Raw genomic sequence first — 27,133 nt, 5'->3', positions numbered from 1 at the left:
ATTACAGCTAGTATGTGTGCTCTGCACATATCTGGCAGTGGCACCCATGTCCCCTCTACCTGTCCCTGCAAGGCTGGCTCCCCGAGTCCCCTCCAACAGAGCGATCCATCTCTGCTCTGCTTCCAGGACCCCGCTGAGAGGGGGCGTGTCGCTCCTGGCCCCGCCCCTTTTGCAATCCGAATCACCCATTTTGATGATTCGGATGATTCGACTCACAAAATAGATTCGGATCAAAGATCCGAATCGTTCATGATCCGGACAACACTAGAAAACAGATACTACTATACTACTAAAGCACAGCTTACCAAAAATATGCAGTTACTGGAGCAATAATTTGAATTAATATGAATACACTGGGTTTATTGGTAGAGATAAAAGGGGTAACTGTTTAGAAAATGTTTAATTTTGACTGATACATTCTTATTGATATATGGTAAAAATGTATAAAAACTGATGGAAAAAAAATGAGAAAGTTGTTTGCTTATTAATATGATATTAATATTGTTTGATATTCCTTTTCCATCTGTAAATTCAAATTAATCCTTTTCTTTAATTCAGAAATCAGTAAAGATTGCTTAAATAGCTTTATCTAAGGATGGGGGGCTCTGAAGAAGATCTTACAGGTAAAATTTAGAAAACTTATAATGTTGTGCAAAAGTAAATGTATTTCAGTGATAGGTGAAAATAATATATGAAATGGATTCATTACATGCAAAGCCAGACATTTCAAGCCTATATTTGTTATAAATTTGATGATTTTGGCTTACAGCTTATGAGAACCCCAAAATCAAAATCTCAGACCATTAGAATATTGTGAAAAGGTTCACAATTCTAGGCTCAAAGTGTCAGACTTTAATCATCTAATTAATCCAAAACGCTAGTGCGACCGTGATAGCAGTTATCACGTTTTAGGGAATCAAGCCCTATGAGCGCTTTTTAATTTTTTTTAAGCACTGGTGATTTTTAAAAGCGCTTGTGCAATGTTTTCCTATGTGGGCATTTTAACATCAGCGATGAGCTTTCTTTACAATCACAAACGCGGGTCCTGCACCATTTCCTGAGCGTTTGGGCTTCAATACAAGGTATAGGAAAATCGCTAAGCACTTGAAAAAAAGGCTTTGAAAAGCGATTTTCTGAGTGCCTTTCTTCACATAATAATTACAGCTATTTCGTTCCAGGTCATAAGAGTTCACTACCTGTTTGTCTGCAGGAAGAAAAGCTCAAATCGCATTTACAAAAGCGCTTAGAAAAGTGCTTCTAAAAAAATCGATAATCGCTCAGAAAACACTTGGAAAAGCACTTACAAAAGCACTCAGCGCTTGCGCTAACAATTTATAATGTGAATAAGGCCTAAGTGCGGAAAAAGGAAAACCCAGGGGACATTACCACTTGAGACCGGAAGAAAGCACATCTGCAAAGAAGCACAGAACTCGGTTTGCATGCCATTGCTTAGAGAAGCTTAGCAGGTGCACTTACATGTAGCACTTTGAACCCGACACGTAAAGCTGCGTTCTGACGTATAAAAATGTTAATGTTTTGCCCAGAGGAAGATGCCTAAAAATATGGAACGCTTCACGAATTTGCGTGTCATCCTTGCGCAGGGGCCATGCTAATCTTCTCTGTATCGTTCCAATTTTAGTATATGTGCTGCCGAAGCGAGCACAACTAAGGGCTGTTTCACCAGAGTATATATACCCCGCGCCCTGATACTACCTGCACGTTAGGGAGAGTAAAATCAAGAGTCCCCTATAGTTTGGAGCGTGAGAACCTTGCAGAAAGCTATAATAATAATAATAAACAGGACAGGGCTAAATATTTTGGCTTGGAAATCAAATTTCCTGGCAGAGAAGAGCAATATTGCAACCACTATTGCATCTTGGGTACTAGCCGAAAGTGAATAAATTATGCTAATCTAGTGGGTGGGGATTCCTCTCTTCACACCCACTGTAGGAAATGACATGGAGCCCAGGCTGCCTAGAAAAGTGCTTCACTTGACAAGAGAACGGTAGGGGATAAAGAATTACTATAAGTGCGGAAAAAAGAAAACCCAGGAACCATTTCAAAGGCTATCATTCATAAAAGCATGTGCGGTAAAAAATCTGGTCGAGAAAATACTGCATTCATTAATTTAGACTTTTGTGTGCTAATTCATAAACATTTTCACACCTACGATAGAAGTACTCCGTTTTACCGAAGCCCAACTGTTGGTAACATTGTTCCAACATTGGCCTCAATTCACTAAGCAGTTTAGACTAGTATACTGATGGTTTGGTGTAATGTTTTAGACCTGTTTTTAGACCTGGTCTAAAACATTCGGTAATTAGGTCGGTAAAGCAGGGTAAATGATCAAAAGATGCAATTCACAAAGCAAACAAGGAGTAACCACGCCCACTTTTTCTGACAGAGATTCGACCAGATGATTTATGTCGGTAAAGTCATTCTGTGAGGTATTTTCGACGTGAGGATGGAACCTTTTGAATGAATTATGCAGGAGTTTAATTGTATGCAGAGGAGAGCTCATCAAAGGAGAAGGCTGTCAGTCATAGCTACTCGTTTGCCAATTGCATCTTTTGATCATTTCCTCTGCTTTACCCACCTAATTACCAAATGTTTTAGACCAGGTCTAAGGCTCAACACACACCATACAATCTTGGTTGTTCAATCTTACCAGTTTCATGTAGTATAAGAGCTTATCCAATAAATCATTCAAGGTATTTTCAATCTGTTGGCCCTTATACTACATAGATTTGGTAAATCTGTACAACCAAGATTGTTTGGTGTGTGTTGAGCTTAAGACATTTGGTAATTATTAGTGAATTCCTTCTTGATGCAACTGATTTACACCAAACCATCAGTAGACTAAAAACCATCAGTAGACTAGTCTAAACTGCTTAGTGAACTGAGCACTGATCACTCCCCATTGAAGTACAAAACAGCCTCTCTTCCTTATAAGGAGTTGGGAGTGGCTGCCTGAGTGAAGTCACTTTATTCAAATATGATGATTGTTGCAGTGCAGTCTGGGAGAGACTCCAGTTCACACCGATTTTATGTTTGCGGTTAAATTTTATTTATTGTTAGAGCAGCAGGACTTTCCATTGTATGAGGATGAGAACTGTGTAAAATCGCCGTGCGGATAAAATTAATTTATTTCAGATCATAAAGTCCCCCTGTGTTGTGTAAGCAGTGCTGAGCCCAGCATCCTCCCTCCGTGCGATTCCAACTCATACTTACCTGGCAGGGGAGACACCATGATCACGAAGGTGGTTCTCCCAGGGTGAGGCTCATCCATTGCACTCCGAGTGGGTTGACCCCTGCGATTTCCCCAAATGCGGGAAACTCGACTGCATAATTTGTGGTAGTGGGGGACTGCGTTCGCGCTTTCCCCTGATCAATGCTGGTTAATAATAGATTCGGTAATATCTGAGTACTGTGAAACTGCTATTGGTCATCAGATAAAGGGAGGAAAACAGTAGAGATGGGAAGTTCGGATCTTTTCAATGATCCGGATGATTCGAATCGGATCATTGAATAGGTCCGGATCTTTGATCCGAATCTCGGATCATTTTACAAGGGAAGCATTCGGGGGTGAAATGACTAGCAGGACAGGAGAAGGGGAGAAGATGGACAGAGGGCAGGGAGTGGACAGAGCAGGGAGCAGAAATGTTTGTTTGCACACAATACCCACATGCTGCGATCATATGCTTTACATATATTTCACCTACATGTTCATCTGTATACCTTGAATGGAAACGTCGCACAGTGAAAGAAAGCATTCCCCAAAGCATTCCCAGAAGATAAGTGCAGCTGTTTAGAGCGAGTGCAGGAGGATCATATTGCGCTGCAATCACAGTGCCTGCAAAGTTACTGAACTGTGCCGAGCTGAGCCAAAAGTTTCCAATGTGTTCACTGTGCACAACTACGGAACAGACAGCCTATAATGAGCAGCACATTACAGCTAGTATGTGTGCTCTGCACATATCTGGCAGTGGCACCCATGTCCCCTCTACCTGTCCCTGCAAGGCTGGCTCCCCGAGTCCCCTCCAACAGAGCGATCCATCTCTGCTCTGCTTCCAGGACCCCGCTGAGAGGGGGCGTGTCGCTCCTGGCCCCGCCCCTTTTGCAATCCGAATCACCCATTTTGATGATTCGGATGATTCGACTCACAAAATAGATTCGGATCAAAGATCCGAATCGTTCATGATCCGGACAACACTAGAAAACAGATACTACTATACTACTAAAGCACAGCTTACCAAAAATATGCAGTTACTGGAGCAATAATTTGAATTAATATGAATACACTGGGTTTATTGGTAGAGATAAAAGGGGTAACTGTTTAGAAAATGTTTAATTTTGACTGATACATTCTTATTGATATATGGTAAAAATGTATAAAAACTGATGGAAAAAAAATGAGAAAGTTGTTTGCTTATTAATATGATATTAATATTGTTTGATATTCCTTTTCCATCTGTAAATTCAAATGAATCCTTTTCTTTAATTCAGAAATCAGTAAAGATTGCTTAAATAGCTTTATCTAAGGATGGGGGGCTCTGAAGAAGATCTTACAGGTAAAATTTAGAAAACTTATAATGTTGTGCAAAAGTAAATGTATTTCAGTGATAGGTGAAAATAATATATGAAATGGATTCATTACATGCAAAGCCAGACATTTCAAGCCTATATTTGTTATAAATTTGATGATTTTGGCTTACAGCTTATGAGAACCCCAAAATCAAAATCTCAGACCATTAGAATATTGTGAAAAGGTTCACAATTCTAGGCTCAAAGTGTCAGACTTTAATCATCTAATTAATCCAAAACGCTAGTGCGACCGTGATAGCAGTTATCACGTTTTAGGGAATCAAGCCCTATGAGCGCTTTTTAATTTTTTTTAAGCACTGGTGATTTTTAAAAGCGCTTGTGCAATGTTTTCCTATGTGGGCATTTTAACATCAGCGATGAGCTTTCTTTACAATCACAAACGCGGGTCCTGCACCATTTCCTGAGCGTTTGGGCTTCAATACAAGGTATAGGAAAATCGCTAAGCACTTGAAAAAAAGGCTTTGAAAAGCGATTTTTTTTGAGTGCCTTTCTTCACATAATAATTACAGCTATTTCGTTCCAGGTCATAAGAGTTCACTACCTGTTTGTCTGCAGGAAGAAAAGCTCAAATCGCATTTACAAAAGCGCTTAGAAAAGTGCTTCTAAAAAAATCGATAATCGCTCAGAAAACACTTGGAAAAGCACTTACAAAAGCACTCAGCGCTTGCGCTAACAATTTATAATGTGAATAAGGCCTAAGTGCGGAAAAAGGAAAACCCAGGGGACATTACCACTTGAGACCGGAAGAAAGCACATCTGCAAAGAAGCACAGAACTCGGTTTGCATGCCATTGCTTAGAGAAGCTTAGCAGGTGCACTTACATGTAGCACTTTGAACCCGACACGTAAAGCTGCGTTCTGACGTATAAAAATGTTAATGTTTTGCCCAGAGGAAGATGCCTAAAAATATGGAACGCTTCACGAATTTGCGTGTCATCCTTGCGCAGGGGCCATGCTAATCTTCTCTGTATCGTTCCAATTTTAGTATATGTGCTGCCGAAGCGAGCACAACTAAGGGCTGTTTCACCAGAGTATATATACCCCGCGCCCTGATACTACCTGCACGTTAGGGAGAGTAAAATCAAGAGTCCCCTATAGTTTGGAGCGTGAGAACCTTGCAGAAAGCTATAATAATAATAATAAACAGGACAGGGCTAAATATTTTGGCTTGGAAATCAAATTTCCTGGCAGAGAAGAGCAATATTGCAACCACTATTGCATCTTGGGTACTAGCCGAAAGTGAATAAATTATGCTAATCTAGTGGGTGGGGATTCCTCTCTTCACACCCACTGTAGGAAATGACATGGAGCCCAGGCTGCCTAGAAAAGTGCTTCACTTGACAAGAGAACGGTAGGGGATAAAGAATTACTATAAGTGCGGAAAAAAGAAAACCCAGGAACCATTTCAAAGGCTATCATTCATAAAAGCATGTGCGGTAAAAAATCTGGTCGAGAAAATACTGCATTCATTAATTTAGACTTTTGTGTGCTAATTCATAAACATTTTCACACCTACGATAGAAGTACTCCGTTTTACCGAAGCCCAACTGTTGGTAACATTGTTCCAACATTGGCCTCAATTCACTAAGCAGTTTAGACTAGTATACTGATGGTTTGGTGTAATGTTTTAGACCTGTTTTTAGACCTGGTCTAAAACATTCGGTAATTAGGTCGGTAAAGCAGGGTAAATGATCAAAAGATGCAATTCACAAAGCAAACAAGGAGTAACCACGCCCACTTTTTCTGACAGAGATTCGACCAGATGATTTATGTCGGTAAAGTCATTCTGTGAGGTATTTTCGACGTGAGGATGGAACCTTTTGAATGAATTATGCAGGAGTTTAATTGTATGCAGAGGAGAGCTCATCAAAGGAGAAGGCTGTCAGTCATAGCTACTCGTTTGCCAATTGCATCTTTTGATCATTTCCTCTGCTTTACCCACCTAATTACCAAATGTTTTAGACCAGGTCTAAGGCTCAACACACACCATACAATCTTGGTTGTTCAATCTTACCAGTTTCATGTAGTATAAGAGCTTATCCAATAAATCATTCAAGGTATTTTCAATCTGTTGGCCCTTATACTACATAGATTTGGTAAATCTGTACAACCAAGATTGTTTGGTGTGTGTTGAGCTTAAGACATTTGGTAATTATTAGTGAATTCCTTCTTGATGCAACTGATTTACACCAAACCATCAGTAGACTAAAAACCATCAGTAGACTAGTCTAAACTGCTTAGTGAACTGAGCACTGATCACTCCCCATTGAAGTACAAAACAGCCTCTCTTCCTTATAAGGAGTTGGGAGTGGCTGCCTGAGTGAAGTCACTTTATTCAAATATGATGATTGTTGCAGTGCAGTCTGGGAGAGACTCCAGTTCACACCGATTTTATGTTTGCAGTTAAATTTTATTTATTGTTAGAGCAGCAGGACTTTCCATTGTATGAGGATGAGAACTGTGTAAAATCGCCGTGCGGATAAAATTAATTTATTTCAGATCATAAAGTCCCCCTGTGTTGTGTAAGCAGTGCTGAGCCCAGCATCCTCCCTCCGTGCGATTCCAACTCATACTTACCTGGCAGGGGAGACACCATGATCACGAAGGTGGTTCTCCCAGGGTGAGGCTCATCCATTGCACTCCGAGTGGGTTGACCCCTGCGATTTCCCCAAATGCGGGAAACTCGACTGCATAATTTGTGGTAGTGGGGGACTGCGTTCGCGCTTTCCCCTGATCAATGCTGGTTAATAATAGATTCGGTAATATCTGAGTACTGTGAAACTGCTATTGGTCATCAGATAAAGGGAGGAAAACAGTAGAGATGGGAAGTTCGGATCTTTTCAATGATCCGGATGATTCGAATCGGATCATTGAATAGGTCCGGATCTTTGATCCGAATCTCGGATCATTTTACAAGGGAAGCATTCGGGGGTGAAATGACTAGCAGGACAGGAGAAGGGGAGAAGATGGACAGAGGGCAGGGAGTGGACAGAGCAGGGAGCAGAAATGTTTGTTTGCACACAATACCCACATGCTGCGATCATATGCTTTACATATATTTCACCTACATGTTCATCTGTATACCTTGAATGGAAACGTCGCACAGTGAAAGAAAGCATTCCCCAAAGCATTCCCAGAAGATAAGTGCAGCTGTTTAGAGCGAGTGCAGGAGGATCATATTGCGCTGCAATCACAGTGCCTGCAAAGTTACTGAACTGTGCCGAGCTGAGCCAAAAGTTTCCAATGTGTTCACTGTGCACAACTACGGAACAGACAGCCTATAATGAGCAGCACATTACAGCTAGTATGTGTGCTCTGCACATATCTGGCAGTGGCACCCATGTCCCCTCTACCTGTCCCTGCAAGGCTGGCTCCCCGAGTCCCCTCCAACAGAGCGATCCATCTCTGCTCTGCTTCCAGGACCCCGCTGAGAGGGGGCGTGTCGCTCCTGGCCCCGCCCCTTTTGCAATCCGAATCACCCATTTTGATGATTCGGATGATTCGACTCACAAAATAGATTCGGATCAAAGATCCGAATCGTTCATGATCCGGACAACACTAGAAAACAGATACTACTATACTACTAAAGCACAGCTTACCAAAAATATGCAGTTACTGGAGCAATAATTTGAATTAATATGAATACACTGGGTTTATTGGTAGAGATAAAAGGGGTAACTGTTTAGAAAATGTTTAATTTTGACTGATACATTCTTATTGATATATGGTAAAAATGTATAAAAACTGATGGAAAAAAAATGAGAAAGTTGTTTGCTTATTAATATGATATTAATATTGTTTGATATTCCTTTTCCATCTGTAAATTCAAATTAATCCTTTTCTTTAATTCAGAAAACAGTAAAGATTGCTTAAATAGCTTTATCTAAGGATGGGGGGCTCTGAAGAAGATCTTACAGGTAAAATTTAGAAAACTTATAATGTTGTGCAAAAGTAAATGTATTTCAGTGATAGGTGAAAATAATATATGAAATGGATTCATTACATGCAAAGCCAGACATTTCAAGCCTATATTTGTTATAAATTTGATGATTTTGGCTTACAGCTTATGAGAACCCCAAAATCAAAATCTCAGACCATTAGAATATTGTGAAAAGGTTCACAATTCTAGGCTCAAAGTGTCAGACTTTAATCATCTAATTAATCCAAAACGCTAGTGCGACCGTGATAGCAGTTATCACGTTTTAGGGAATCAAGCCCTATGAGCGCTTTTTAATTTTTTTTAAGCACTGGTGATTTTTAAAAGCGCTTGTGCAATGTTTTCCTATGTGGGCATTTTAACATCAGCGATGAGCTTTCTTTACAATCACAAACGCGGGTCCTGCACCATTTCCTGAGCGTTTGGGCTTCAATACAAGGTATAGGAAAATCGCTAAGCACTTGAAAAAAAGGCTTTGAAAAGCGATTTTCTGAGTGCCTTTCTTCACATAATAATTACAGCTATTTCGTTCCAGGTCATAAGAGTTCACTACCTGTTTGTCTGCAGGAAGAAAAGCTCAAATCGCATTTACAAAAGCGCTTAGAAAAGTGCTTCTAAAAAAATCGATAATCGCTCAGAAAACACTTGGAAAAGCACTTACAAAAGCACTCAGCGCTTGCGCTAACAATTTATAATGTGAATAAGGCCTAAGTGCGGAAAAAGGAAAACCCAGGGGACATTACCACTTGAGACCGGAAGAAAGCACATCTGCAAAGAAGCACAGAACTCGGTTTGCATGCCATTGCTTAGAGAAGCTTAGCAGGTGCACTTACATGTAGCACTTTGAACCCGACACGTAAAGCTGCGTTCTGACGTATAAAAATGTTAATGTTTTGCCCAGAGGAAGATGCCTAAAAATATGGAACGCTTCACGAATTTGCGTGTCATCCTTGCGCAGGGGCCATGCTAATCTTCTCTGTATCGTTCCAATTTTAGTATATGTGCTGCCGAAGCGAGCACAACTAAGGGCTGTTTCACCAGAGTATATATACCCCGCGCCCTGATACTACCTGCACGTTAGGGAGAGTAAAATCAAGAGTCCCCTATAGTTTGGAGCGTGAAAACCTTGCAGAAAGCTATAATAATAATAATAAACAGGACAGGGCTAAATATTTTGGCTTGGAAATCAAATTTCCTGGCAGAGAAGAGCAATATTGCAACCACTATTGCATCTTGGGTACTAGCCGAAAGTGAATAAATTATGCTAATCTAGTGGGTGGGGATTCCTCTCTTCACACCCACTGTAGGAAATGACATGGAGCCCAGGCTGCCTAGAAAAGTGCTTCACTTGACAAGAGAACGGTAGGGGATAAAGAATTACTATAAGTGCGGAAAAAAGAAAACCCAGGAACCATTTCAAAGGCTATCATTCATAAAAGCATGTGCGGTAAAAAATCTGGTCGAGAAAATACTGCATTCATTAATTTAGACTTTTGTGTGCTAATTCATAAACATTTTCACACCTACGATAGAAGTACTCCGTTTTACCGAAGCCCAACTGTTGGTAACATTGTTCCAACATTGGCCTCAATTCACTAAGCAGTTTAGACTAGTATACTGATGGTTTGGTGTAATGTTTTAGACCTGTTTTTAGACCTGGTCTAAAACATTCGGTAATTAGGTCGGTAAAGCAGGGTAAATGATCAAAAGATGCAATTCACAAAGCAAACAAGGAGTAACCACGCCCACTTTTTCTGACAGAGATTCGACCAGATGATTTATGTCGGTAAAGTCATTCTGTGAGGTATTTTCGACGTGAGGATGGAACCTTTTGAATGAATTATGCAGGAGTTTAATTGTATGCAGAGGAGAGCTCATCAAAGGAGAAGGCTGTCAGTCATAGCTACTCGTTTGCCAATTGCATCTTTTGATCATTTCCTCTGCTTTACCCACCTAATTACCAAATGTTTTAGACCAGGTCTAAGGCTCAACACACACCATACAATCTTGGTTGTTCAATCTTACCAGTTTCATGTAGTATAAGAGCTTATCCAATAAATCATTCAAGGTATTTTCAATCTGTTGGCCCTTATACTACATAGATTTGGTAAATCTGTACAACCAAGATTGTTTGGTGTGTGTTGAGCTTAAGACATTTGGTAATTATTAGTGAATTCCTTCTTGATGCAACTGATTTACACCAAACCATCAGTAGACTAAAAACCATCAGTAGACTAGTCTAAACTGCTTAGTGAACTGAGCACTGATCACTCCCCATTGAAGTACAAAACAGCCTCTCTTCCTTATAAGGAGTTGGGAGTGGCTGCCTGAGTGAAGTCACTTTATTCAAATATGATGATTGTTGCAGTGCAGTCTGGGAGAGACTCCAGTTCACACCGATTTTATGTTTGCGGTTAAATTTTATTTATTGTTAGAGCAGCAGGACTTTCCATTGTATGAGGATGAGAACTGTGTAAAATCGCCGTGCGGATAAAATTAATTTATTTCAGATCATAAAGTCCCCCTGTGTTGTGTAAGCAGTGCTGAGCCCAGCATCCTCCCTCCGTGCGATTCCAACTCATACTTACCTGGCAGGGGAGACACCATGATCACGAAGGTGGGTCTCCCAGGGTGAGGCTCATCCATTGCACTCCGAGTGGGTTGACCCCTGCGATTTCCCCAAATGCGGGAAACTCGACTGTATAATTTGTGGTAGTGGGGGACTGCGTTCGCGCTTTCCCCTGATCAATGCTGGTTAATAATAGATTCGGTAATATCTGAGTACTGTGAAACTGCTATTGGTCATCAGATAAAGGGAGGAAAACAGTAGAGATGGGAAGTTCGGATCTTTTCAATGATCCGGATGATTCGAATCGGATCATTGAATAGGTCCGGATCTTTGATCCGAATCTCGGATCATTTTACAAGGGAAGCATTCGGGGGTGAAATGACTAGCAGGACAGGAGAAGGGGAGAAGATGGACAGAGGGCAGGGAGTGGACAGAGCAGGGAGCAGAAATGTTTGTTTGCACACAATACCCACATGCTGCGATCATATGCTTTACATATATTTCACCTACATGTTCATCTGTATACCTTGAATGGAAACGTCGCACAGTGAAAGAAAGCATTCCCCAAAGCATTCCCAGAAGATAAGTGCAGCTGTTTAGAGCGAGTGCAGGAGGATCATATTGCGCTGCAATCACAGTGCCTGCAAAGTTACTGAACTGTGCCGAGCTGAGCCAAAAGTTTCCAATGTGTTCACTGTGCACAACTACGGAACAGACAGCCTATAATGAGCAGCACATTACAGCTAGTATGTGTGCTCTGCACATATCTGGCAGTGGCACCCATGTCCCCTCTACCTGTCCCTGCAAGGCTGGCTCCCCGAGTCCCCTCCAACAGAGCGATCCATCTCTGCTCTGCTTCCAGGACCCCGCTGAGAGGGGGCGTGTCGCTCCTGGCCCCGCCCCTTTTGCAATCCGAATCACCCATTTTGATGATTCGGATGATTCGACTCACAAAATAGATTCGGATCAAAGATCCGAATCGTTCATGATCCGGACAACACTAGAAAACAGATACTACTATACTACTAAAGCACAGCTTACCAAAAATATGCAGTTACTGGAGCAATAATTTGAATTAATATGAATACACTGGGTTTATTGGTAGAGATAAAAGGGGTAACTGTTTAGAAAATGTTTAATTTTGACTGATACATTCTTATTGATATATGGTAAAAATGTATAAAAACTGATGGAAAAAAAATGAGAAAGTTGTTTGCTTATTAATATGATATTAATATTGTTTGATATTCCTTTTCCATCTGTAAATTCAAATTAATCCTTTTCTTTAATTCAGAAAACAGTAAAGATTGCTTAAATAGCTTTATCTAAGGATGGGGGGCTCTGAAGAAGATCTTACAGGTAAAATTTAGAAAACTTATAATGTTGTGCAAAAGTAAATGTATTTCAGTGATAGGTGAAAATAATATATGAAATGGATTCATTACATGCAAAGCCAGACATTTCAAGCCTATATTTGTTATAAATTTGATGATTTTGGCTTACAGCTTATGAGAACCCCAAAATCAAAATCTCAGACCATTAGAATATTGTGAAAAGGTTCACAATTCTAGGCTCAAAGTGTCAGACTTTAATCATCTAATTAATCCAAAACGCTAGTGCGACCGTGATAGCAGTTATCACGTTTTAGGGAATCAAGCCCTATGAGCGCTTTTTAATTTTTTTTAAGCACTGGTGATTTTTAAAAGCGCTTGTGCAATGTTTTCCTATGTGGGCATTTTAACATCAGCGATGAGCTTTCTTTACAATCACAAACGCGGGTCCTGCACCATTTCCTGAGCGTTTGGGCTTCAATACAAGGTATAGGAAAATCGCTAAGCACTTGAAAAAAAGGCTTTGAAAAGCGATTTTCTGAGTGCCTTTCTTCACATAATAATTACAGCTATTTCGTTCCAGGTCATAAGAGTTCACTACCTGTTTGTCTGCAGGAAGAAAAGCTCAAATCGCATTTACAAAAGCGCTTAGAAAAGTGCTTCTAAAAAAATCGATAATCGCTCAGAAAACACTTGGAAAAGCACTTACAAAAGCACTCAGCGCTTGCGCTAACAATTTATAATGTGAATAAGGCCTAAGTGCGGAAAAAGGAAAACCCAGGGGACATTACCACTTGAGACCGGAAGAAAGCACATCTGCAAAGAAGCACAGAACTCGGTTTGCATGCCATTGCTTAGAGAAGCTTAGCAGGTGCACTTACATGTAGCACTTTGAACCCGACACGTAAAGCTGCGTTCTGACGTATAAAAATGTTAATGTTTTGCCCAGAGGAAGATGCCTAAAAATATGGAACGCTTCACGAATTTGCGTGTCATCCTTGCGCAGGGGCCATGCTAATCTTCTCTGTATCGTTCCAATTTTAGTATATGTGCTGCCGAAGCGAGCACAACTAAGGGCTGTTTCACCAGAGTATATATACCCCGCGCCCTGATACTACCTGCACGTTAGGGAGAGTAAAATCAAGAGTCCCCTATAGTTTGGAGCGTGAAAACCTTGCAGAAAGCTATAATAATAATAATAAACAGGACAGGGCTAAATATTTTGGCTTGGAAATCAAATTTCCTGGCAGAGAAGAGCAATATTGCAACCACTATTGCATCTTGGGTACTAGCCGAAAGTGAATAAATTATGCTAATCTAGTGGGTGGGGATTCCTCTCTTCACACCCACTGTAGGAAATGACATGGAGCCCAGGCTGCCTAGAAAAGTGCTTCACTTGACAAGAGAACGGTAGGGGATAAAGAATTACTATAAGTGCGGAAAAAAGAAAACCCAGGAACCATTTCAAAGGCTATCATTCATAAAAGCATGTGCGGTAAAAAATCTGGTCGAGAAAATACTGCATTCATTAATTTAGACTTTTGTGTGCTAATTCATAAACATTTTCACACCTACGATAGAAGTACTCCGTTTTACCGAAGCCCAACTGTTGGTAACATTGTTCCAACATTGGCCTCAATTCACTAAGCAGTTTAGACTAGTATACTGATGGTTTGGTGTAATGTTTTAGACCTGTTTTTAGACCTGGTCTAAAACATTCGGTAATTAGGTCGGTAAAGCAGGGTAAATGATCAAAAGATGCAATTCACAAAGCAAACAAGGAGTAACCACGCCCACTTTTTCTGACAGAGATTCGACCAGATGATTTATGTCGGTAAAGTCATTCTGTGAGGTATTTTCGACGTGAGGATGGAACCTTTTGAATGAATTATGCAGGAGTTTAATTGTATGCAGAGGAGAGCTCATCAAAGGAGAAGGCTGTCAGTCATAGCTACTCGTTTGCCAATTGCATCTTTTGATCATTTCCTCTGCTTTACCCACCTAATTACCAAATGTTTTAGACCAGGTCTAAGGCTCAACACACACCATACAATCTTGGTTGTTCAATCTTACCAGTTTCATGTAGTATAAGAGCTTATCCAATAAATCATTCAAGGTATTTTCAATCTGTTGGCCCTTATACTACATAGATTTGGTAAATCTGTACAACCAAGATTGTTTGGTGTGTGTTGAGCTTAAGACATTTGGTAATTATTAGTGAATTCCTTCTTGATGCAACTGATTTACACCAAACCATCAGTAGACTAAAAACCATCAGTAGACTAGTCTAAACTGCTTAGTGAACTGAGCACTGATCACTCCCCATTGAAGTACAAAACAGCCTCTCTTCCTTATAAGGAGTTGGGAGTGGCTGCCTGAGTGAAGTCACTTTATTCAAATATGATGATTGTTGCAGTGCAGTCTGGGAGAGACTCCAGTTCACACCGATTTTATGTTTGCGGTTAAATTTTATTTATTGTTAGAGCAGCAGGACTTTCCATTGTATGAGGATGAGAACTGTGTAAAATCGCCGTGCGGATAAAATTAATTTATTTCAGATCATAAAGTCCCCCTGTGTTGTGTAAGCAGTGCTGAGCCCAGCATCCTCCCTCCGTGCGATTCCAACTCATACTTACCTGGCAGGGGAGACACCATGATCACGAAGGTGGGTCTCCCAGGGTGAGGCTCATCCATTGCACTCCGAGTGGGTTGACCCCTGCGATTTCCCCAAATGCGGGAAACTCGACTGTATAATTTGTGGTAGTGGGGGACTGCGTTCGCGCTTTCCCCTGATCAATGCTGGTTAATAATAGATTCGGTAATATCTGAGTACTGTGAAACTGCTATTGGTCATCAGATAAAGGGAGGAAAACAGTAGAGATGGGAAGTTCGGATCTTTTCAATGATCCGGATGATTCGAATCGGATCATTGAATAGGTCCGGATCTTTGATCCGAATCTCGGATCATTTTACAAGGGAAGCATTCGGGGGTGAAATGACTAGCAGGACAGGAGAAGGGGAGAAGATGGACAGAGGGCAGGGAGTGGACAGAGCAGGGAGCAGAAATGTTTGTTTGCACACAATACCCACATGCTGCGATCATATGCTTTACATATATTTCACCTACATGTTCATCTGTATACCTTGAATGGAAACGTCGCACAGTGAAAGAAAGCATTCCCCAAAGCATTCCCAGAAGATAAGTGCAGCTGTTTAGAGCGAGTGCAGGAGGATCATATTGCGCTGCAATCACAGTGCCTGCAAAGTTACTGAACTGTGCCGAGCTGAGCCAAAAGTTTCCAATGTGTTCACTGTGCACAACTACGGAACAGACAGCCTATAATGAGCAGCACATTACAGCTAGTATGTGTGCTCTGCACATATCTGGCAGTGGCACCCATGTCCCCTCTACCTGTCCCTGCAAGGCTGGCTCCCCGAGTCCCCTCCAACAGAGCGATCCATCTCTGCTCTGCTTCCAGGACCCCGCTGAGAGGGGGCGTGTCGCTCCTGGCCCCGCCCCTTTTGCAATCCGAATCACCCATTTTGATGATTCGGATGATTCGACTCACAAAATAGATTCGGATCAAAGATCCGAATCGTTCATGATCCGGACAACACTAGAAAACAGATACTACTATACTACTAAAGCACAGCTTACCAAAAATATGCAGTTACTGGAGCAATAATTTGAATTAATATGAATACACTGGGTTTATTGGTAGAGATAAAAGGGGTAACTGTTTAGAAAATGTTTAATTTTGACTGATACATTCTTATTGATATATGGTAAAAATGTATAAAAACTGATGGAAAAAAAATGAGAAAGTTGTTTGCTTATTAATATGATATTAATATTGTTTGATATTCCTTTTCCATCTGTAAATTCAAATTAATCCTTTTCTTTAATTCAGAAAACAGTAAAGATTGCTTAAATAGCTTTATCTAAGGATGGGGGGCTCTGAAGAAGATCTTACAGGTAAAATTTAGAAAACTTATAATGTTGTGCAAAAGTAAATGTATTTCAGTGATAGGTGAAAATAATATATGAAATGGATTCATTACATGCAAAGCCAGACATTTCAAGCCTATATTTGTTATAAATTTGATGATTTTGGCTTACAGCTTATGAGAACCCCAAAATCAAAATCTCAGACCATTAGAATATTGTGAAAAGGTTCACAATTCTAGGCTCAAAGTGTCAGACTTTAATCATCTAATTAATCCAAAACGCTAGTGCGACCGTGATAGCAGTTATCACGTTTTAGGGAATCAAGCCCTATGAGCGCTTTTTAATTTTTTTTAAGCACTGGTGATTTTTAAAAGCGCTTGTGCAATGTTTTCCTATGTGGGCATTTTAACATCAGCGATGAGCTTTCTTTACAATCACAAACGCGGGTCCTGCACCATTTCCTGAGCGTTTGGGCTTCAATACAAGGTATAGGAAAATCGCTAAGCACTTGAAAAAAAGGCTTTGAAAAGCGATTTTCTGAGTGCCTTTCTTCACATAATAATTACAGCTATTTCGTTCCAGGTCATAAGAGTTCACTACCTGTTTGTCTGCAGGAAGAAAAGCTCAAATCGCATTTACAAAAGCGCTTAGAAAAGTGCTTCTAAAAAAATCGATAATCGCTCAGAAAACACTTGGAAAAGCACTTACAAAAGCACTCAGCGCTTGCGCTAACAATTTATAATGTGAATAAGGCCTAAGTGCGGAAAAAGGAAAACCCAGGGGACATTACCACTTGAGACCGGAAGAAAGCACATCTGCAAAGAAGCACAGAACTCGGTTTGCATGCCATTGCTTAGAGAAGCTTAGCAGGTGCACTTACATGTAGCACTTTGAACCCGACACGTAAAGCTGCGTTCTGACGTATAAAAATGTTAATGTTTTGCCCAGAGGAAGATGCCTAAAAATATGGAACGCTTCACGAATTTGCGTGTCATCCTTGCGCAGGGGCCATGCTAATCTTCTCTGTATCGTTCCAATTTTAGTATATGTGCTGCCGAAGCGAGCACAACTAAGGGCTGTTTCACCAGAGTATATATACCCCGCGCCCTGATACTACCTGCACGTTAGGGAGAGTAAAATCAAGAGTCCCCTATAGTTTGGAGCGTGAAAACCTTGCAGAAAGCTATAATAATAATAATAAACAGGACAGGGCTAAATATTTTGGCTTGGAAATCAAATTTCCTGGCAGAGAAGAGCAATATTGCAACCACTATTGCATCTTGGGTACTAGCCGAAAGTGAATAAATTATGCTAATCTAGTGGGTGGGGATTCCTCTCTTCACACCCACTGTAGGAAATGACATGGAGCCCAGGCTGCCTAGAAAAGTGCTTCACTTGACAAGAGAACGGTAGGGGATAAAGAATTACTATAAGTGCGGAAAAAAGAAAACCCAGGAACCATTTCAAAGGCTATCATTCATAAAAGCATGTGCGGTAAAAAATCTGGTCGAGAAAATACTGCATTCATTAATTTAGACTTTTGTGTGCTAATTCATAAACATTTTCACACCTACGATAGAAGTACTCCGTTTTACCGAAGCCCAACTGTTGGTAACATTGTTCCAACATTGGCCTCAATTCACTAAGCAGTTTAGACTAGTATACTGATGGTTTGGTGTAATGTTTTAGACCTGTTTTTAGACCTGGTCTAAAACATTCGGTAATTAGGTCGGTAAAGCAGGGTAAATGATCAAAAGATGCAATTCACAAAGCAAACAAGGAGTAACCACGCCCACTTTTTCTGACAGAGATTCGACCAGATGATTTATGTCGGTAAAGTCATTCTGTGAGGTATTTTCGACGTGAGGATGGAACCTTTTGAATGAATTATGCAGGAGTTTAATTGTATGCAGAGGAGAGCTCATCAAAGGAGAAGGCTGTCAGTCATAGCTACTCGTTTGCCAATTGCATCTTTTGATCATTTCCTCTGCTTTACCCACCTAATTACCAAATGTTTTAGACCAGGTCTAAGGCTCAACACACACCATACAATCTTGGTTGTTCAATCTTACCAGTTTCATGTAGTATAAGAGCTTATCCAATAAATCATTCAAGGTATTTTCAATCTGTTGGCCCTTATACTACATAGATTTGGTAAATCTGTACAACCAAGATTGTTTGGTGTGTGTTGAGCTTAAGACATTTGGTAATTATTAGTGAATTCCTTCTTGATGCAACTGATTTACACCAAACCATCAGTAGACTAAAAACCATCAGTAGACTAGTCTAAACTGCTTAGTGAACTGAGCACTGATCACTCCCCATTGAAGTACAAAACAGCCTCTCTTCCTTATAAGGAGTTGGGAGTGGCTGCCTGAGTGAAGTCACTTTATTCAAATATGATGATTGTTGCAGTGCAGTCTGGGAGAGACTCCAGTTCACACCGATTTTATGTTTGCGGTTAAATTTTATTTATTGTTAGAGCAGCAGGACTTTCCATTGTATGAGGATGAGAACTGTGTAAAATCGCCGTGCGGATAAAATTAATTTATTTCAGATCATAAAGTCCCCCTGTGTTGTGTAAGCAGTGCTGAGCCCAGCATCCTCCCTCCGTGCGATTCCAACTCATACTTACCTGGCAGGGGAGACACCATGATCACGAAGGTGGTTCTCCCAGGGTGAGGCTCATCCATTGCACTCCGAGTGGGTTGACCCCTGCGATTTCCCCAAATGCGGGAAACTCGACTGCATAATTTGTGGTAGTGGGGGACTGCGTTCGCGCTTTCCCCTGATCAATGCTGGTTAATAATAGATTCGGTAATATCTGAGTACTGTGAAACTGCTATTGGTCATCAGATAAAGGGAGGAAAACAGTAGAGATGGGAAGTTCGGATCTTTTCAATGATCCGGATGATTCGAATCGGATCATTGAATAGGTCCGGATCTTTGATCCGAATCTCGGATCATTTTACAAGGGAAGCATTCGGGGGTGAAATGACTAGCAGGACAGGAGAAGGGGAGAAGATGGACAGAGGGCAGGGAGTGGACAGAGCAGGGAGCAGAAATGTTTGTTTGCACACAATACCCACATGCTGCGATCATATGCTTTACATATATTTCACCTACATGTTCATCTGTATACCTTGAATGGAAACGTCGCACAGTGAAAGAAAGCATTCCCCAAAGCATTCCCAGAAGATAAGTGCAGCTGTTTAGAGCGAGTGCAGGAGGATCATATTGCGCTGCAATCACAGTGCCTGCAAAGTTACTGAACTGTGCCGAGCTGAGCCAAAAGTTTCCAATGTGTTCACTGTGCACAACTACGGAACAGACAGCCTATAATGAGCAGCACATTACAGCTAGTATGTGTGCTCTGCACATATCTGGCAGTGGCACCCATGTCCCCTCTACCTGTCCCTGCAAGGCTGGCTCCCCGAGTCCCCTCCAACAGAGCGATCCATCTCTGCTCTGCTTCCAGGACCCCGCTGAGAGGGGGCGTGTCGCTCCTGGCCCCGCCCCTTTTGCAATCCGAATCACCCATTTTGATGATTCGGATGATTCGACTCACAAAATAGATTCGGATCAAAGATCCGAATCGTTCATGATCCGGACAACACTAGAAAACAGATACTACTATACTACTAAAGCACAGCTTACCAAAAATATGCAGTTACTGGAGCAATAATTTGAATTAATATGAATACACTGGGTTTATTGGTAGAGATAAAAGGGGTAACTGTTTAGAAAATGTTTAATTTTGACTGATACATTCTTATTGATATATGGTAAAAATGTATAAAAACTGATGGAAAAAAAATGAGAAAGTTGTTTGCTTATTAATATGATATTAATATTGTTTGATATTCCTTTTCCATCTGTAAATTCAAATGAATCCTTTTCTTTAATTCAGAAATCAGTAAAGATTGCTTAAATAGCTTTATCTAAGGATGGGGGGCTCTGAAGAAGATCTTACAGGTAAAATTTAGAAAACTTATAATGTTGTGCAAAAGTAAATGTATTTCAGTGATAGGTGAAAATAATATATGAAATGGATTCATTACATGCAAAGCCAGACATTTCAAGCCTATATTTGTTATAAATTTGATGATTTTGGCTTACAGCTTATGAGAACCCCAAAATCAAAATCTCAGACCATTAGAATATTGTGAAAAGGTTCACAATTCTAGGCTCAAAGTGTCAGACTTTAATCATCTAATTAATCCAAAACGCTAGTGCGACCGTGATAGCAGTTATCACGTTTTAGGGAATCAAGCCCTATGAGCGCTTTTTAATTTTTTTTAAGCACTGGTGATTTTTAAAAGCGCTTGTGCAATGTTTTCCTATGTGGGCATTTTAACATCAGCGATGAGCTTTCTTTACAATCACAAACGCGGGTCCTGCACCATTTCCTGAGCGTTTGGGCTTCAATACAAGGTATAGGAAAATCGCTAAGCACTTGAAAAAAAGGCTTTGAAAAGCGATTTTTTTTGAGTGCCTTTCTTCACATAATAATTACAGCTATTTCGTTCCAGGTCATAAGAGTTCACTACCTGTTTGTCTGCAGGAAGAAAAGCTCAAATCGCATTTACAAAAGCGCTTAGAAAAGTGCTTCTAAAAAAATCGATAATCGCTCAGAAAACACTTGGAAAAGCACTTACAAAAGCACTCAGCGCTTGCGCTAACAATTTATAATGTGAATAAGGCCTAAGTGCGGAAAAAGGAAAACCCAGGGGACATTACCACTTGAGACCGGAAGAAAGCACATCTGCAAAGAAGCACAGAACTCGGTTTGCATGCCATTGCTTAGAGAAGCTTAGCAGGTGCACTTACATGTAGCACTTTGAACCCGACACGTAAAGCTGCGTTCTGACGTATAAAAATGTTAATGTTTTGCCCAGAGGAAGATGCCTAAAAATATGGAACGCTTCACGAATTTGCGTGTCATCCTTGCGCAGGGGCCATGCTAATCTTCTCTGTATCGTTCCAATTTTAGTATATGTGCTGCCGAAGCGAGCACAACTAAGGGCTGTTTCACCAGAGTATATATACCCCGCGCCCTGATACTACCTGCACGTTAGGGAGAGTAAAATCAAGAGTCCCCTATAGTTTGGAGCGTGAGAACCTTGCAGAAAGCTATAATAATAATAATAAACAGGACAGGGCTAAATATTTTGGCTTGGAAATCAAATTTCCTGGCAGAGAAGAGCAATATTGCAACCACTATTGCATCTTGGGTACTAGCCGAAAGTGAATAAATTATGCTAATCTAGTGGGTGGGGATTCCTCTCTTCACACCCACTGTAGGAAATGACATGGAGCCCAGGCTGCCTAGAAAAGTGCTTCACTTGACAAGAGAACGGTAGGGGATAAAGAATTACTATAAGTGCGGAAAAAAGAAAACCCAGGAACCATTTCAAAGGCTATCATTCATAAAAGCATGTGCGGTAAAAAATCTGGTCGAGAAAATACTGCATTCATTAATTTAGACTTTTGTGTGCTAATTCATAAACATTTTCACACCTACGATAGAAGTACTCCGTTTTACCGAAGCCCAACTGTTGGTAACATTGTTCCAACATTGGCCTCAATTCACTAAGCAGTTTAGACTAGTATACTGATGGTTTGGTGTAATGTTTTAGACCTGTTTTTAGACCTGGTCTAAAACATTCGGTAATTAGGTCGGTAAAGCAGGGTAAATGATCAAAAGATGCAATTCACAAAGCAAACAAGGAGTAACCACGCCCACTTTTTCTGACAGAGATTCGACCAGATGATTTATGTCGGTAAAGTCATTCTGTGAGGTATTTTCGACGTGAGGATGGAACCTTTTGAATGAATTATGCAGGAGTTTAATTGTATGCAGAGGAGAGCTCATCAAAGGAGAAGGCTGTCAGTCATAGCTACTCGTTTGCCAATTGCATCTTTTGATCATTTCCTCTGCTTTACCCACCTAATTACCAAATGTTTTAGACCAGGTCTAAGGCTCAACACACACCATACAATCTTGGTTGTTCAATCTTACCAGTTTCATGTAGTATAAGAGCTTATCCAATAAATCATTCAAGGTATTTTCAATCTGTTGGCCCTTATACTACATAGATTTGGTAAATCTGTACAACCAAGATTGTTTGGTGTGTGTTGAGCTTAAGACATTTGGTAATTATTAGTGAATTCCTTCTTGATGCAACTGATTTACACCAAACCATCAGTAGACTAAAAACCATCAGTAGACTAGTCTAAACTGCTTAGTGAACTGAGCACTGATCACTCCCCATTGAAGTACAAAACAGCCTCTCTTCCTTATAAGGAGTTGGGAGTGGCTGCCTGAGTGAAGTCACTTTATTCAAATATGATGATTGTTGCAGTGCAGTCTGGGAGAGACTCCAGTTCACACCGATTTTATGTTTGCGGTTAAATTTTATTTATTGTTAGAGCAGCAGGACTTTCCATTGTATGAGGATGAGAACTGTGTAAAATCGCCGTGCGGATAAAATTAATTTATTTCAGATCATAAAGTCCCCCTGTGTTGTGTAAGCAGTGCTGAGCCCAGCATCCTCCCTCCGTGCGATTCCAACTCATACTTACCTGGCAGGGGAGACACCATGATCACGAAGGTGGTTCTCCCAGGGTGAGGCTCATCCATTGCACTCCGAGTGGGTTGACCCCTGCGATTTCCCCAAATGCGGGAAACTCGACTGCATAATTTGTGGTAGTGGGGGACTGCGTTCGCGCTTTCCCCTGATCAATGCTGGTTAATAATAGATTCGGTAATATCTGAGTACTGTGAAACTGCTATTGGTCATCAGATAAAGGGAGGAAAACAGTAGAGATGGGAAGTTCGGATCTTTTCAATGATCCGGATGATTCGAATCGGATCATTGAATAGGTCCGGATCTTTGATCCGAATCTCGGATCATTTTACAAGGGAAGCATTCGGGGGTGAAATGACTAGCAGGACAGGAGAAGGGGAGAAGATGGACAGAGGGCAGGGAGTGGACAGAGCAGGGAGCAGAAATGTTTGTTTGCACACAATACCCACATGCTGCGATCATATGCTTTACATATATTTCACCTACATGTTCATCTGTATACCTTGAATGGAAACGTCGCACAGTGAAAGAAAGCATTCCCCAAAGCATTCCCAGAAGATAAGTGCAGCTGTTTAGAGCGAGTGCAGGAGGATCATATTGCGCTGCAATCACAGTGCCTGCAAAGTTACTGAACTGTGCCGAGCTGAGCCAAAAGTTTCCAATGTGTTCACTGTGCACAACTACGGAACAGACAGCCTATAATGAGCAGCACATTACAGCTAGTATGTGTGCTCTGCACATATCTGGCAGTGGCACCCATGTCCCCTCTACCTGTCCCTGCAAGGCTGGCTCCCCGAGTCCCCTCCAACAGAGCGATCCATCTCTGCTCTGCTTCCAGGACCCCGCTGAGAGGGGGCGTGTCGCTCCTGGCCCCGCCCCTTTTGCAATCCGAATCACCCATTTTGATGATTCGGATGATTCGACTCACAAAATAGATTCGGATCAAAGATCCGAATCGTTCATGATCCGGACAACACTAGAAAACAGATACTACTATACTACTAAAGCACAGCTTACCAAAAATATGCAGTTACTGGAGCAATAATTTGAATTAATATGAATACACTGGGTTTATTGGTAGAGATAAAAGGGGTAACTGTTTAGAAAATGTTTAATTTTGACTGATACATTCTTATTGATATATGGTAAAAATGTATAAAAACTGATGGAAAAAAAATGAGAAAGTTGTTTGCTTATTAATATGATATTAATATTGTTTGATATTCCTTTTCCATCTGTAAATTCAAATTAATCCTTTTCTTTAATTCAGAAATCAGTAAAGATTGCTTAAATAGCTTTATCTAAGGATGGGGGGCTCTGAAGAAGATCTTACAGGTAAAATTTAGAAAACTTATAATGTTGTGCAAAAGTAAATGTATTTCAGTGATAGGTGAAAATAATATATGAAATGGATTCATTACATGCAAAGCCAGACATTTCAAGCCTATATTTGTTATAAATTTGATGATTTTGGCTTACAGCTTATGAGAACCCCAAAATCAAAATCTCAGACCATTAGAATATTGTGAAAAGGTTCACAATTCTAGGCTCAAAGTGTCAGACTTTAATCATCTAATTAATCCAAAACGCTAGTGCGACCGTGATAGCAGTTATCACGTTTTAGGGAATCAAGCCCTATGAGCGCTTTTTAATTTTTTTTAAGCACTGGTGATTTTTAAAAGCGCTTGTGCAATGTTTTCCTATGTGGGCATTTTAACATCAGCGATGAGCTTTCTTTACAATCACAAACGCGGGTCCTGCACCATTTCCTGAGCGTTTGGGCTTCAATACAAGGTATAGGAAAATCGCTAAGCACTTGAAAAAAAGGCTTTGAAAAGCGATTTTCTGAGTGCCTTTCTTCACATAATAATTACAGCTATTTCGTTCCAGGTCATAAGAGTTCACTACCTGTTTGTCTGCAGGAAGAAAAGCTCAAATCGCATTTACAAAAGCGCTTAGAAAAGTGCTTCTAAAAAAATCGATAATCGCTCAGAAAACACTTGGAAAAGCACTTACAAAAGCACTCAGCGCTTGCGCTAACAATTTATAATGTGAATAAGGCCTAAGTGCGGAAAAAGGAAAACCCAGGGGACATTACCACTTGAGACCGGAAGAAAGCACATCTGCAAAGAAGCACAGAACTCGGTTTGCATGCCATTGCTTAGAGAAGCTTAGCAGGTGCACTTACATGTAGCACTTTGAACCCGACACGTAAAGCTGCGTTCTGACGTATAAAAATGTTAATGTTTTGCCCAGAGGAAGATGCCTAAAAATATGGAACGCTTCACGAATTTGCGTGTCATCCTTGCGCAGGGGCCATGCTAATCTTCTCTGTATCGTTCCAATTTTAGTATATGTGCTGCCGAAGCGAGCACAACTAAGGGCTGTTTCACCAGAGTATATATACCCCGCGCCCTGATACTACCTGCACGTTAGGGAGAGTAAAATCAAGAGTCCCCTATAGTTTGGAGCGTGAGAACCTTGCAGAAAGCTATAATAATAATAATAAACAGGACAGGGCTAAATATTTTGGCTTGGAAATCAAATTTCCTGGCAGAGAAGAGCAATATTGCAACCACTATTGCATCTTGGGTACTAGCCGAAAGTGAATAAATTATGCTAATCTAGTGGGTGGGGATTCCTCTCTTCACACCCACTGTAGGAAATGACATGGAGCCCAGGCTGCCTAGAAAAGTGCTTCACTTGACAAGAGAACGGTAGGGGATAAAGAATTACTATAAGTGCGGAAAAAAGAAAACCCAGGAACCATTTCAAAGGCTATCATTCATAAAAGCATGTGCGGTAAAAAATCTGGTCGAGAAAATACTGCATTCATTAATTTAGACTTTTGTGTGCTAATTCATAAACATTTTCACACCTACGATAGAAGTACTCCGTTTTACCGAAGCCCAACTGTTGGTAACATTGTTCCAACATTGGCCTCAATTCACTAAGCAGTTTAGACTAGTATACTGATGGTTTGGTGTAATGTTTTAGACCTGTTTTTAGACCTGGTCTAAAACATTCGGTAATTAGGTCGGTAAAGCAGGGTAAATGATCAAAAGATGCAATTCACAAAGCAAACAAGGAGTAACCACGCCCACTTTTTCTGACAGAGATTCGACCAGATGATTTATGTCGGTAAAGTCATTCTGTGAGGTATTTTCGACGTGAGGATGGAACCTTTTGAATGAATTATGCAGGAGTTTAATTGTATGCAGAGGAGAGCTCATCAAAGGAGAAGGCTGTCAGTCATAGCTACTCGTTTGCCAATTGCATCTTTTGATCATTTCCTCTGCTTTACCCACCTAATTACCAAATGTTTTAGACCAGGTCTAAGGCTCAACACACACCATACAATCTTGGTTGTTCAATCTTACCAGTTTCATGTAGTATAAGAGCTTATCCAATAAATCATTCAAGGTATTTTCAATCTGTTGGCCCTTATACTACATAGATTTGGTAAATCTGTACAACCAAGATTGTTTGGTGTGTGTTGAGCTTAAGACATTTGGTAATTATTAGTGAATTCCTTCTTGATGCAACTGATTTACACCAAACCATCAGTAGACTAAAAACCATCAGTAGACTAGTCTAAACTGCTTAGTGAACTGAGCACTGATCACTCCCCATTGAAGTACAAAACAGCCTCTCTTCCTTATAAGGAGTTGGGAGTGGCTGCCTGAGTGAAGTCACTTTATTCAAATATGATGATTGTTGCAGTGCAGTCTGGGAGAGACTCCAGTTCACACCGATTTTATGTTTGCGGTTAAATTTTATTTATTGTTAGAGCAGCAGGACTTTCCATTGTATGAGGATGAGAACTGTGTAAAATCGCCGTGCGGATAAAATTAATTTATTTCAGATCATAAAGTCCCCCTGTGTTGTGTAAGCAGTGCTGAGCCCAGCATCCTCCCTCCGTGCGATTCCAACTCATACTTACCTGGCAGGGGAGACACCATGATCACGAAGGTGGTTCTCCCAGGGTGAGGCTCATCCATTGCACTCCGAGTGGGTTGACCCCTGCGATTTCCCCAAATGCGGGAAACTCGACTGCATAATTTGTGGTAGTGGGGGACTGCGTTCGCGCTTTCCCCTGATCAATGCTGGTTAATAATAGATTCGGTAATATCTGAGTACTGTGAAACTGCTA

General features: G+C 40.7%; 14 non-coding genes across 14 annotated transcripts; 7 read left to right on the top strand and 7 right to left on the bottom strand.

Moving 5' to 3' along the window:
* Window positions 1-1,556: 1,556 nt before the first annotated feature.
* On the bottom strand, window positions 1,557-1,663 carry LOC137555032 (U6 spliceosomal RNA). Its single transcript, XR_011027739.1, has one exon. It is a non-coding gene; the product is annotated as a U6 spliceosomal RNA (small nuclear RNA).
* A 1,560-nt stretch (window positions 1,664-3,223) lies between these two features.
* Window positions 3,224-3,387, top strand: LOC137554747 (U1 spliceosomal RNA). The gene has a single exon (XR_011027492.1). It is a non-coding gene; the product is annotated as a U1 spliceosomal RNA (small nuclear RNA).
* Window positions 3,388-5,506: 2,119 nt separating this feature from the next.
* Window positions 5,507-5,613, bottom strand: LOC137555031 (U6 spliceosomal RNA). The gene has a single exon (XR_011027738.1). It is a non-coding gene; the product is annotated as a U6 spliceosomal RNA (small nuclear RNA).
* Window positions 5,614-7,173: 1,560 nt separating this feature from the next.
* Window positions 7,174-7,337, top strand: LOC137554746 (U1 spliceosomal RNA). Its single transcript, XR_011027491.1, has one exon. It is a non-coding gene; the product is annotated as a U1 spliceosomal RNA (small nuclear RNA).
* Window positions 7,338-9,454: 2,117 nt separating this feature from the next.
* Window positions 9,455-9,561, bottom strand: LOC137555030 (U6 spliceosomal RNA). Its single transcript, XR_011027737.1, has one exon. It is a non-coding gene; the product is annotated as a U6 spliceosomal RNA (small nuclear RNA).
* Window positions 9,562-11,121: 1,560 nt separating this feature from the next.
* LOC137554785 (U1 spliceosomal RNA) lies at window positions 11,122-11,285 on the top strand. Its single transcript, XR_011027528.1, has one exon. It is a non-coding gene; the product is annotated as a U1 spliceosomal RNA (small nuclear RNA).
* Window positions 11,286-13,402: 2,117 nt separating this feature from the next.
* Window positions 13,403-13,509, bottom strand: LOC137555029 (U6 spliceosomal RNA). The gene has a single exon (XR_011027736.1). It is a non-coding gene; the product is annotated as a U6 spliceosomal RNA (small nuclear RNA).
* A 1,560-nt stretch (window positions 13,510-15,069) lies between these two features.
* Window positions 15,070-15,233, top strand: LOC137554784 (U1 spliceosomal RNA). The gene has a single exon (XR_011027527.1). It is a non-coding gene; the product is annotated as a U1 spliceosomal RNA (small nuclear RNA).
* A 2,117-nt stretch (window positions 15,234-17,350) lies between these two features.
* LOC137555028 (U6 spliceosomal RNA) lies at window positions 17,351-17,457 on the bottom strand. The gene has a single exon (XR_011027735.1). It is a non-coding gene; the product is annotated as a U6 spliceosomal RNA (small nuclear RNA).
* Window positions 17,458-19,017: 1,560 nt separating this feature from the next.
* LOC137554745 (U1 spliceosomal RNA) lies at window positions 19,018-19,181 on the top strand. Its single transcript, XR_011027490.1, has one exon. It is a non-coding gene; the product is annotated as a U1 spliceosomal RNA (small nuclear RNA).
* Window positions 19,182-21,300: 2,119 nt separating this feature from the next.
* LOC137555027 (U6 spliceosomal RNA) lies at window positions 21,301-21,407 on the bottom strand. Its single transcript, XR_011027734.1, has one exon. It is a non-coding gene; the product is annotated as a U6 spliceosomal RNA (small nuclear RNA).
* Window positions 21,408-22,967: 1,560 nt separating this feature from the next.
* Window positions 22,968-23,131, top strand: LOC137554743 (U1 spliceosomal RNA). The gene has a single exon (XR_011027488.1). It is a non-coding gene; the product is annotated as a U1 spliceosomal RNA (small nuclear RNA).
* Window positions 23,132-25,248: 2,117 nt separating this feature from the next.
* On the bottom strand, window positions 25,249-25,355 carry LOC137555026 (U6 spliceosomal RNA). The gene has a single exon (XR_011027733.1). It is a non-coding gene; the product is annotated as a U6 spliceosomal RNA (small nuclear RNA).
* Window positions 25,356-26,915: 1,560 nt separating this feature from the next.
* On the top strand, window positions 26,916-27,079 carry LOC137554742 (U1 spliceosomal RNA). The gene has a single exon (XR_011027487.1). It is a non-coding gene; the product is annotated as a U1 spliceosomal RNA (small nuclear RNA).
* Window positions 27,080-27,133: the final 54 nt, after the last annotated feature.

The sequence above is a fragment of the Hyperolius riggenbachi genome, chromosome 2 (assembly GCF_040937935.1).
Source record: "Hyperolius riggenbachi isolate aHypRig1 chromosome 2, aHypRig1.pri, whole genome shotgun sequence".
NCBI classification, from domain to species: Eukaryota; Metazoa; Chordata; class Amphibia; order Anura; family Hyperoliidae; genus Hyperolius; species Hyperolius riggenbachi.
Note: the sequence above shows the minus strand (reverse complement) of the source record. Positions and strands in the feature narration are given on the sequence as shown.